This window comes from Chiloscyllium punctatum, chromosome 9, assembly GCF_047496795.1.
Source record: "Chiloscyllium punctatum isolate Juve2018m chromosome 9, sChiPun1.3, whole genome shotgun sequence".
Taxonomy (NCBI): Eukaryota; Metazoa; Chordata; class Chondrichthyes; order Orectolobiformes; family Hemiscylliidae; genus Chiloscyllium; species Chiloscyllium punctatum.
In genome coordinates, this window is record NC_092747.1 from 127,318,010 (window position 1) to 127,331,054 (window position 13,045).

The 13,045-nt window shown below is 40.8% G+C and overlaps 1 protein-coding gene across 4 annotated transcripts in view; it reads right to left on the minus strand.

The window, feature by feature from the left end:
- Positions 1–13,045, minus strand: part of cep126 (centrosomal protein 126) — a 116,828-nt gene that overhangs the window by 57,751 nt on the left and 46,032 nt on the right. The gene's annotated exons all lie outside the window — the stretch shown is intronic.

Here is a 13,045-nt window from a genome sequence, read left to right on the forward strand (position 1 = left end):
AAGACATGTTGTCTTTCCAATCTTACATTAAAGCAAGGTTCCACATGGCCAGGTGGTCAAAAAGATTAAAGAAATGAATAGAATCTCTAATAGAGCACCAAACATTAATAAGATTATTAATTAATTTGCCATTTATAGTAACTTCATGTTTGCAAATTGGTAGCTACATCTAGCTTCGTAACACTCACAGCCCTTTGGCAACTGATTCATTGCAAAGGACTTTGGGACATCCAAAGGACATACTGGGTGCTATATATATGCAAGGAATCAAGACCTAAAAGTGTTTTCTATTAAAATCACCATTCTTGACAACTTTAGCAGTGCGATCTATATCCTATTGTTGCATCAGCATTAACTCAGAGTTCTTTGTTTACCATGAATAGTCTTAAGCAACTCATTAATCTAGCACTACATTGCAACAACTCACCCACGGCTCTGTAGACAGCACCTTCCAAACCTGCAGTTTCTACAGATACATGGGAACACTTTCACCTGCAAGTTCCCTTCCAATTCACACTTTCTCTGCATGTGCTGAATAGTGAGTTTCTCATTAGCCAGCAGCAAGATGCAACTTAAGGGAAGTTACAGCTTGTTAAATGACTTATTAATGGTACAATGCACCTCATTAACATTCAGTTTCCCATCTTACCAAATGCACTGAACGAGATAGACATCATGAATTCTCAACACTGAAGGCAGAGACAGTACCTGACAACTAGCTTCCTAACATGGAAATATATCACCATCCCTTCACTATCATTGAGTCAAAATTCTGGAACTCCTGCCCTGACTGCACTGGGGGTGTACCTACAGCACATGCACTGTAGCAGTTCAACTGGACTGCTGATCACCACCTTCTCAAGAGCAATTAGGGATGGGCAATAAATGCTGAATGAATGCAAAATAAACTTGACAATTAACACAAGAATTCTGTGCCAAGTCCATGATACAAATGGTCCTTGCAGCAGCTCAATTTAAAGATAACAAGTGTAAATTTTGAGAAAATTCCTATAACTTTTAATTCTCTTTTTCCAGGTCAGGTGTAGTATTTCATGCAAATAGGCACAAATGTCTTCAAGTTAACGTAGTTCTTGGATTATGCACAACAGTGAAAACAAGTTTGTGCTTAAAGAGGAGAGTTCACTTCAGAATGAACTTTGTATAAATAGGTTATGTTGCAGTATATTACTTAAACACATATTCATTTTAACATACAACTTGAGAAATATGTGATTTATAGATGTTTTTATAAAGTACACCTCACCCTCGAGCATTATGATCTATTACTAAAACAAGGCTCTTGCTTCAACTCATGTTATGTATCAGTGTGTTTTTTAAATCTCAGATTTTCCCTTTCAAACACAACAGGGAACATTTAGAGAAACAGGTAAGGCACACACCCCTTTTGATATTCTTAGAATTTCTTGTTTTCCTGACACATAATGATGAGATCATAAATAAGGAAAAAAAACAATTTTACCAAAAAGAAAGTATGACTGTGACTAGTCATAATAAATAAAGCAGACAAAAGGCAACTGTTGACAGATGTATTGTACACAGAGGGCACTACCCAAGAAAGAGTTGCCTGATACTCTGTAATGCAGGTTAGATTAGGATCAGCTGTCTCGAAATAGACTTTTTAAGGTTTACAAAACTACTGGCTCCTATCAGGAAACCTGATGTTTAAAAAGCTGAGATTATGGCAGGCCTATACAAGTAGGTACATTGATTTTTGATTAGGTGTTCTTACATTCAGACAAGAAAACACATGCAGCCAAGCTGCTAAAGGCATTAAAACATACAGTATGGCATTGTAGACAGCACATCGAACTATGTCTATGAATGTTAAACAAATGGAGCTTTTTCATTGCTTATTCACAACAGTAAGATTATCCTAACATAAAATTTAAATTTTCTTGCATTTATAAGCATTATCATGAGTTGATTTGCATTTGTGAAAAATAAACAGGGTTATTTGTTCATCCTTAAAGATTCAGGAACATTTGTTATCCTATTGGATATAAACTGACGGTCCAATTGATGGAACAACACGTGTGTTTCCATTGGAGAATCTTGATGATACAATATAAAGCATGACTAAAAGACTTACTTATGGCTCGCTACATTATATACACATTCAAGACACATAATATCTAACACAGTTAAAACATTTCATAAAAAAAACAAAAGAATTGTGGATGCTATAAATCAGGAAAAAAAACAGAAACTGCTGGATAATCTCAGCAGGTCTGGCAGTATCTGTGGAGAGAAGTAAGAGTTAACATTTCTGGTCCAGTGACTCCTGCTCAGTTCTGAAGAAGGGTCACTAGACCTGAAATGTTAACACTGATCTCTCTCCACAGGTGCGACCGGACCTACTGAGGTTTTCCAGCAACTTCTGTTTTTGATTAGATTACTTACAGTGTGGAAACAGGCTCTTCAGCCCAACAAGTCCACAACGACCTGCAACCCACCCAGACACATTCCCCTACATTTACCCCTTCATCTAACACTATGGGCAATTTAGCATGGCCAATTCACCTGACCTGCGGGACTGTGGGAGGAAACCAGAGCACCTGGAGGAAACCTGGAGGAAACCCACGCAGACACAAGGAGAATAAGCAAACTCCACACAGAGAGTGGCCTGAGGCGGGATTTGAACCTGGGTCTCTGGTGCTGTGAGGCAGCAGTGCTAACCACTGAGCCACTGTGCCGCCCACACATTTTTGGAAAATAGTTCATAAGCACATGGTCAATGTTTGGTTGTAATATTATAGGGACCTGAACCATGTGTGCTATGATGAGATTTGTGTTAGAATCATGACAGAACTATGGCGAGGTCTTTCTCAATATCAGAAGCAACTTGCTACATTTGTTCAATGGTGAGGTGAGATTCTCATGAGGCAGTAGTGTGTTGCCAGTTATAGGGGATTATAGCTTATTAACTCCTTATTAACAGAGCAAACTGCGTCATTAATATTCACCTTCTTATCCTGGAAAATGCACTGAACAAGCCAGACATTAAGAATTCTCAACATTGAAGACAGAGGGGGTACGTGGCAACTTCAACTCGCCACTTGCTCCAAATGACCTGTGTTCGACATAGGACATTGACATCTCAGGGGTCAGTTCACTGGGCCAACTATATGCACACCATTTCACAATGTGGCATTTGAAATGTGCCAGTCTCTATGAACCTTCACGGTACAATTGCAGGGTGCACCAATAACAATCATTACAATGCTGCAGCAAGAGACTGTGTTCTCTAGGACATACACCCAGCTCATGGACAGGACCCAGCTGCATCTCTGGCCTGTTCATTTGGTGTCATCACACTCAATCACTTTGAGCCTATCTGAATGCTCACAGCATCTCTCCCTTACATCGCCTCACCTTGCCTTTCTGTGCTTTGACCCCTTAGCCAGAGATACCAGTCTTATGTCACAGCTGTACTGTTGTGCTGTTTAGTGCAGACACAAAGCCAGGAAGCTTATCATGGTTGTCAGCAGTCCTCAATCACATCAAGGGAGACAGTCTTCAGTCAGGTCCCCACAAAGTAAGTTAAAGACACCTTCTACTACCAGTTCAGGGGCTTTGACATGGTCAGTCAGTCATGATTCTCTCTACATAAGGGATGAGAAACTGAATGTCGAGCAGCTGACCAGTAATTTTGACTCTGTCTGCCTTGTTGTGGGGTGCTTTTCTCTTGCAAAGAGAGAGGCAGATATTAATGGAGATGAAAGTGAGTGGCACAACTGTTATGTTTGATAAAAGTGAGGAGATGTCCCAAGTGAGTGAGTAGGCAGCTCAGAGGGCATGGTGGTTGGGGTAGATGAAAGTGAGTGAGGGACAATGTTGCAGTTAATGGGGAGAGTGACAGAGCATGAGTGTTGGACGATGAGTACAATCACAAACAAAGAGTAAGTAAGCTTTGTAGGCTGGACAGCTGGCTGGTGATACTAACAGCATAGGTTCAATTCCAGTACCAGCTGAGGTATTACCATGAAGGTCCCATCTTCTCAACCTTACTCCTTGCCTGAAGTGTGGTGGCACTCAGGGTAAACCACCACCAGTCATCTCTCTCTAAAGAGAAAACAGCCCTGTAATCTACTGGAATTCTTGCAAATTTACTTTTTAACCTTAGTTTTTATGCAACACAGGGCTTATGCAGGTATTTTATTTCTTACTGTTTAGACATTGGAAAATAAAGAGTACTCACCATTAAACATTGAGCTGACAATGAGACCTGAGAATGGAAATGGATCTGGATGGATGCAGGAATACTGTAACAGAGCAACAATTTGCACTAATAGTTCTCACTTCCTCAGTCACTAATGGGACCCAGCATACACTGGTAGAGCTATTGCCTGTAGAGACTTGAAAATGGGATCATAACCTGAATAAGCTCGTTTTTTAATGCTTTTTAAATTTCAATGTTTTAAAAAGACATTATCAAGTCTCAGCTGTAGCTGTTGAATAATGACAAAAAACTTTAACAAGTAAAATATTAGGAAATTTTTGAATTACCGATTGTTCAACTGTTGCAGGCAGAATTGTTAAAGCTTTCAAGATGCCAACTTCGACAAAATTAAAACATTAAACTGCAAATATGCACTTGCATGAAGGAACTGCATCACCCACCATTGTCTATACAGTATTACACAGGGAAACACTTTCCATCCTACCTCAGCCAGCATTTAATTCTATCTATCATCTAGGATATGAAGGAATTGATATGTTTTTAAATAATGTGAATCGTTTATTCCAAATGATTTGATATGTTTTGAAAGCTGCAAGGAACAATGCATACTGACACTGATTCCCTTTGCCATAAAGGAAATAAGCAGACAAGTTTAGATGAAATGCTTGGATGGACTATTGTATTCAATTCTCCAAATAATTGTTTGTAAAGAGTTTTGAGAAGATTTGTAGCTCAAGTTGAGGGTCTGGATGGAGGTTTGCTCACTCAACTGGAAGGTTAATTTATAAACATTTCATCACAATACTAGATAACACCTTCAGTGAGCCTCTGGATGAAGCCTACTGGTGGTGTAGGCTGCTTTCTATTTATATGTTTGGGTTTCCTTGGGTTGGTGATATCATTTCGTGTGGTAATGTCATTTCCTGTTCTTTTTCTCAAGGGGTGGTAAATGGGATCCAAGTCAATGTATTTGTTGATAGAGTTCGCTTGGAATGCCATGCTTCGAGGAATTCTCATGCGTGTCTCTGTTTGGCTTGTCCTAGGATGGATGTTTTGTCCCAGTCGAAATGGTGTCCTTCCACATATGTAAGGATACTAGTGAGAGAGGGTCATGCCTTTTTTGTGGCTCGTTGATGTTCATGTATCCTGGTGGCTAATTTTCTGCCTATTTGTCCAATGTAGTGTTTGTTACAGTTCTCACACGGTATTTTGTAAATGACATTAGTTTTGCTTGTTGTCTGTATAGGGTCTTTCAAGTTCATTAGCTGCTGTTCTAGTGTGTTGCTGGGTTTGTGGGCTACCATGATGCCAAGGGGTTTGAGTAGGCTGGCAGTCAATTCCAAGTTGTCTTTGACATAGGGGAAAGTGGCTAGGGTTTGTGGACGTGTTTTGTCTGTTTGTTTGCGTTTGTTGCTGTGTTCATTGAGTACCCATTCTTTTTGAATACACTGTATAGGCGATTTTTCTCTGCTTTGCATAGTTCCTTTGTTCTGTAGTGTGTGGTGGCTCATTGAAATAATGTTCTAATGCAGCTTCGATTGTGGGTGTTGGGATATTGTTTCTGTAGTTCAGTATTTGGTCGGTAAGTATTGTATTCCTGTAGACGCTGGTTTGGAGTTCCATTGGCTGTTCACTCGACTGTGACATCTAGGAATGGCGGTTTGTTGTTGTTTTCCTCCTCTTTAGTGAATTTTATGCCAGTAAGGGTATTATTGATGGTCTTGATGGTTTCATCGCATTTGAGGATTAGAGGAAGATTAGAGGAAACCTTCAAGACCATCAATAATCCCCTTACTGGCATAAAATTCACTAAAGAGGAGGAAAACAACAACAAACTGCCATTCCTAGATGTCACAGTCGAGCGAACAGCCAATGGAGCTTCAAACCAGCGTCTACAGGAAAACAACACATACAGACCAAATACTGAACTACAGAAACAATCATCTCAACATCCACAAATGAAGCTGCATTAGAATATTATTTCAAAAAGCCACCACACACTGCAGCACAGAGGAACTACACAGAACAGAGGAAAATCACCTATTGTATTCAAAAAGAACGGGTACCCAATGAACACAGTCCGCCGAATTCTCAGCAACAAACCCAGACAAGCAAACAAAACACATCCAGAAACCCTAGCCAATCGCCCCTACATCAAAGACATCTCGGAAATGACTGCCAGCCTACTCAGACCTCTTGGTATCATGGTAGCCCACAAACCCAGCAACACACTAAGACAGCAGCTAATGAACTTGAAAGACCCTATGCAGACAAAAAAATAAAACTAATGTATTTTACAAAATACCTTGCAAGAATTGTAACAAACACTATATTGGCCTTTCCTGAAGAAGGGCTGATGCCCGAAATGTCGATTCTCCTGTTCCTTGGATGCTGCCTGACCTGCTGCGCTTTTCCAGCAACACATTTTCAGCTCTGATCTCCAGCATCTGCAGTCCTCACCTTCTCCACTATATTGGATAAACAGGCAGAAGATGAGCCACCAGGATACATGACATCAACTAGCCACAACTGGCATTAGATTAGATTACTTACAGTGTGGAAACAGGCCCTTCAGCCCAACAAGTCCACACCGCCCCGCCGAAGCGAAACCCACCCATACCCCTACATCTACATCTACCCCTTACCTAACACTATGGGCAATTTAGCATGGCCAATTCACCTGGCATGATCCTCTCTCACTAGTAGCCTTACATCCGGATGAGGAAGGACACCACCTTGACTGGGACAATACATCCATCCTAGGACAAGCCAACAGAGACACTTCAGAGAATCCTAGAAGCATGGCTTTCCAACCGGAACTCCCACAACAAACACATTGACTGGGATCCCATTTGCTAGCTGCTGAGAAAAAGAACAAGAAATGACATTACCACAGGAAATGACATCATCAACCCAAGGAAACCCAAGCATATAAACAGAAAGCGGGCTACACACCACCAGTATTTCATCTGGAGGCACACTGATGTTGTTACCTAGTATGGTGATGAAACATTCGAAAATTAACTTTCCAGCTCAGTGAGCAAACCTACATCCAGTTTGTAAAGAGTCAGAAATTAAAGAGAATTGAATTGTGTTATTTTCTATTATAATTAATATTTGAGTGTGTCAGGAATGAAGGACTGACAAAGATCGTGTATCAGCCACATTGAAGGTTGTTGTAAGAGGTTTTAAACATATGTGCTGGAATATTATAGGGGTCTGAGCGACATGGACTATGGTGAAACGTATGGCAGGATTGCACAAGGAATCCAACGTGACCCACCTCGACATTGGCAGCAACTCGCTCCATCTTTTACACTTTTCACAAGCGGTGTGGTGAGTTTCTTACGAGGCCAATTACTGCTTAACAAAGCACAGTGCTCTCGTCCTAACTCATCATGTTAATGTTTAGCTTTGTTTCTGAACAAACTTACCAAACAAGTTAAGACGTTGAGAAAATTTGATATGGAAACCAGAGACAGTGCCTGGTGGATTGAGCTTGCTGTTTGCTCTGAATGACTGCTAAGGTAAGTACAACCAACTGCTGCCCAAAGCAAGAACCACAGGTGCCAGCTATAAACACTCCTCATCCATGGACACAGGAATCCAGCATTCCCCAACTTCTCTTGATTATCATGGCACTTCTCCACTGTCAGTGCGCTCTGGAAGAACATATATGCATTGCAGGGTACATCGGAAATGAGTTTGAAATTCTCCTACCAGGAGACTTTGTGAGCATAATCAGGCACCCTACTGATGGACTGAGATCCAGGTGGAATCTGAAGGCTATTTGCTTGTTCTCCTAACGTTTGCTCACTTTGCACCTTCCTGGATGTTCACAGCATCCATACACTGCTTCACTGTGTCAGTTAGCACAGTCAAATACCAGGCAGCTTGCTTTGCTGATAAATTGTTCTCAGTCAAGGGGTGTACCTTTTGTTGTAAAACAGTGCGTTATGCTAATACATTATCTCTTCCACATGCCAACACATACTTCCCAGACACACTGCAGTTCAACCCCCCAGACACACTGCAGCTCACCTCCCCCCCCAGACACACTGCAGCTCACCACCCCCCCCCCAACCCTTGACACACTGCAGCTCACCCCCGCAGACACACTGCAATTCAACCCCCCTAGACACACTGCTGCTTACAGTAAATAACTGCATGTGTAGCAACCAGACAGCCACAGCTCAAACTCTGAGAGCAGTATTTCCCACTGAAGTCCATGGTGGCCTGTGAGTCAGAGTCCCAGCACAGTACGGGTCATTCTGCTATAAAGCGACAGTTGTGTTCTAGTACGACCTCGCACTATAGAAAATCATGCAATGGAAAACAGCTGGAGAAAATTGCACTGTTGATTAGATTAGATTAGATTACTTACTGTGTGGAAACAGGCCCTTCGGCCCAACAAGTCGACACCGCTGAAGCGCAACCCACCCATACCCCTACATCTACCCCTTACCTAACACCACGGGCAATTTAGCATGGCCAATTCACCTGACCTGCACATCTTTGGACTGTGGGAGGAAACCGGAGCACCCGGAGGAAACCCACGCAGATACAGGGAGAACGTGCAAACTCCACACAGTCAGTCGCCTGAGGCGGGAATTGAACCCGGGTCTCTGGCGCTGTGAGGCAACAGTGCTAACCACTGTGCCACCGTGCCGCCCACAAAAGTCCCTCATAGAAAATCACTTGACCCATTCAGTTGAAAATTTGCATTAATATAATGACATTCACAATTTGGCCAATCTAATTATAGCCAATTTGCACTGACGAAATGTGCGTTATAGCTGAAGGATCTGTAAGACAAAGGCAGCTTCCATATCAGTGCAGGTGATTGGTTGTGATCAGGCATCCATCAGGATGATTTTGGTCTGGGACTCCATGCCCCTACTGTTTGTGAAGTGTGTCATGATCAGTTCTGTGCTCCCACAGCAGCCTGTCCTGGACGTGTAAGTCTAAAGTGGAAATGTACACTGCCCAGTCAGTCAAGGGTCTGGACACTTCTCATGTAGGACTGCCTGGTTAGGTCACTCAAGGGGACGCGTTACAATCTGTCAGATCTGTCAACAAAAACTAGGAGACAAGTAATTGGACAGGGAGTAAGTGCAAGGATAGCAGTTGTCATGGGAAGAAAACATAATAAGTTAGTCTTTGAGAGTGGGGGTTGACTGAAGGCTGGGGCAAAGTGGGTGGGTGACAATTGTGAAGTGGGGAGGATACAGTAAAGCACTGGCTTGGGCAGAGGCTGCAAACCACTGGCTGAGGAGAGCTCATTGTCATATTACATTAAGTTGAAAATTCGAAAGTGGGGTTGGGGTGGGGATAAATGATTTGACCTGTGAGGGAGGGGCTGCAGTATCCACTCATGATAGGGTTTCTAAAAGGAAAGAATGTTGCATACAGAATCATGTAGTGTACATGACAGAGAGCTGCAAGGTCCCTATTCCCTGGCCAGCCTATAGCATTACCCCGTGTTACATTTTCCTGCCCTAGATACTGCTGGGTAACTCATTGATAACTCCATTTTTGGGCACTAAGGCTGCAAAACAATAGGCATATATTATAGTGGGTACACTGTATTTTTAATCCGTATTTCTACCAACCAAACAAAGCTGTTAGTGTTAAATTTAAATTTTGAGTGTTGCCTTTGCATTTCTCATAACTCTTGTGTTCAAACTGTAATCTATCCTATCCAGGGTAAAAGATTACACATGTCAAGTGCTGGAGATTAATCACAGTGTTTTATATGAAATAAACTCTCTGTCAATAAATGAGTGGAATGTGGTCCACTGATTCACTGTAAAAGTAAAACAATTTAACCACTGCTTCACAGATCTTTCAATTAAATGACGGTCCAACTCCCCTCATTCAACATCATGAGGGGTTTGTTAGGGGAGATGGGGAAGAAGATGTTTAAGTGACAGAAAATTCCAAAACCAGAGGGCACAGATTTAAGATACTTGGGCTATTGGGAGTTTATTTTTACACAATGCATTCTTAGGGTCTGGAATCTACCAACTGGAAGGGTAGTGGGAGGAGATTTTAAAAAAAGAGATCTACAGCCTGGCAATCTTAAAATGACCCATTTATTCCTGTTCTCTTTCTGATTAACCAGTTCTTATTCCATGCTAATAAATTTTCCTCAATCCCTAATTTTGTGCAAAAACCTCTTTAGGGTAATGTTTTGTTTGCTATTTGAAAATCCAAGTACACGACTGCTACTTGCTTCCCTTATTTACACCTGCTAGTTACAACCTGAAAGCCATTTTGACATATCCAAATCAAACTGTGATTCTTCAAGTGCACTGTCACCATGTTGCATGTAACAGACCCTGTCAGTTAGTGACTTGATGGCAAGGCTAGTCCCATTTCAGGTCCACAATGAAACCCTTTCCTTCAATACACAAAAACTGTAATGAGGTCTGGAGCAGCGTGCTCCTGGAAACATCAAAATGGAGTCTTGATAAGTAGTTTATTAGTAACTATCACCTGACTATGATTCCTTCAATTAGTTGAGAATAGTGATGGAATGGGAACTGGTCAATTGGACTAGTTTTGCTTTTATTAAATGGGGCATGTTTGGGCAATTTTTCACTTTTTCAAGATGATACTAGTCTTGCAGCTGTAGTATATTAGCTTAGCTAGAGGAGGACTACTTCTTTTGGGAAAACAAGACTTCAGTGTTAGAACTGGGCTGTTATCAGGACATGTTAAATCCAGCGTGTTTAACAATTCCTTGACATTATGTAGAGTGAATCAAAAAATCTGAAGACTTTGGAATGCTGAATGTTGCAATATCAATTTAAGAAAATATGCAATTAGTGTACATGTCATTGCAGAACTAGGATATGGCCAGCAGGTGGGGGCTGTTCGGTGTTTTGTATCCCTCGACCACATATTTATTGAACTCTCCTGTAATGTGTGTAATATGATTTCTAGACTTCAAATAATTTCAATTTTCACAGCACCATACCAGGCTTTTCCTCAGAGTGGTATGTAAACTAAGAGTTTGCACAAGTTCCTTTGTAGTCACCTTTGAAATTTGTGTTTCAGTTTTAAAATAACCAGCATTACTTTGTGTTTTTGACAAAATAAAAGGTAAATTTATTAGCTGAAAGATAATCTGTTGGTAATCTAAGCTAAATATATAGATGAAAATAAGATGAGACTCAAATTTGTTGCAGGCCTGGCTAGATTGAAAGTTATCTTTCTGAAGTGAAGTAATCAAGATATGAAGTCAGGTTGAGCCCTAACAATCATTTCTGTAATTGAATGGTTGGAGGTTGCTCCCAAAGGTGGTTCCATCAGAATAGATTCTGGAAGTGAGTGAAAGCTCTTATGTTCCACTTTTATAAAACTGCAGGTTCCGGTTATTGGTAGCCTGGTTCATTACAATAGTTCCTCAATTGGTTTGCTCTGGTTGCCTCCCTTTGGCTCCTTGTTATAAGTACTTCTGTTTCAAGATCTCTCTTTCATGAAGTTCAGATCGTTTCTGTCCCCAGCCAGCTTTTACAGTAATCACACAAAATAGCTGCAAATGTTAACTATGATGAATTATTGTTTCACAAAGCAAAGTCAATTGTGCTGAAATTCCTATTCTTATTGCCTATTTCACACTACGGCAGCTTTAAGTCCCCACATCTTTTTGAGGGGTTAATGAACAGGTGGAATCCTTGGATACTTAATGACACTTTTTGATATGCTTCGGCTGCAGTTAAATCCACAAGAGAAGTCATGTCGCTTTTGGAAACCATTTTACCAGACTGCATTCCTTGCATCCATTTCAAAAACAGAGTAGGTTTCTTTACACTGTCTAAATACACGGATTGGACAAACAAATCTCAATTTGTTGGAAATTGGGGTCTCTTTTAAAAACTTAATTTTTCAAGTATTTCCTGTGTAGAATGAAACCTCCTGTAACTGCTTGCCTTACAGCAGTTACTTGCCTTCCCAAACATAAAAAAATTTAAACAAGGATAAAAAAAGTATGATAAAGGTTACAAGAAGGTTGGGAGTAGTATTACTGAGGTCAGATTTAGCTGGCATAACATGTCCCCTATAATGTGTAGTGTTTAGAAAATAAAAGTATTTGCCAAAAGGAAAAATTAAAATAGACTTGTCAAAGTCAAAGTCGGGGGGGGGGTGGTTATTATTCTGATGTCATAAGTAGCTGTTCCCTACTCATTATATAAACAAAGATTCAAACTAGTGATTGGCACAGCCTGTATTGCTTACCCAAAAAGATAGGGTTTATCAACAAGTGTTCAGAATCACAAGATCATTCTCGTTCAGGAGGATTCAATCTCTGTTACCATTCAAGTACTTTTCTCTCTAATTAAGTAATATCCCATATCTAAACTGCTTCCTAACAAATTTAATAAACTACCTACCAGTTCTTTACAAATGGCTGACTGCCTATGTTTGGTAACATTGGTCCTGAAGCCCAAAATATAACAAAACCTGCGTATGATTGGAGAATTTGAGTTAAGAGTTTCAGAGAGTTGACTGAAGAGATTTATAAGAACGGTTCTAGGGATAAGAACCGTTTTTATTGTGAGGATAGACTGGAGAGATTAGGACTGCTCTCCTTCGACTGGAGAAGGCTAAGGGAAGCTCTGATGAAAGTTTCCATAATCACGAGAGATCTGGATACAGTGGATAGGGAGAAACTGTTCTGTTCTGAGAATGAAAAGACACAGATTTAAAAGGATTAATAAAGATAGCAAATTTGATATGTGAATTTTTTTTCACACAATAAGTGGCTTAGAACCTGGAATGCACTGCCTGGAAGTGTAGTGCAGGCAACTTTAATTGAGGTATTCAAGACAGCATTGG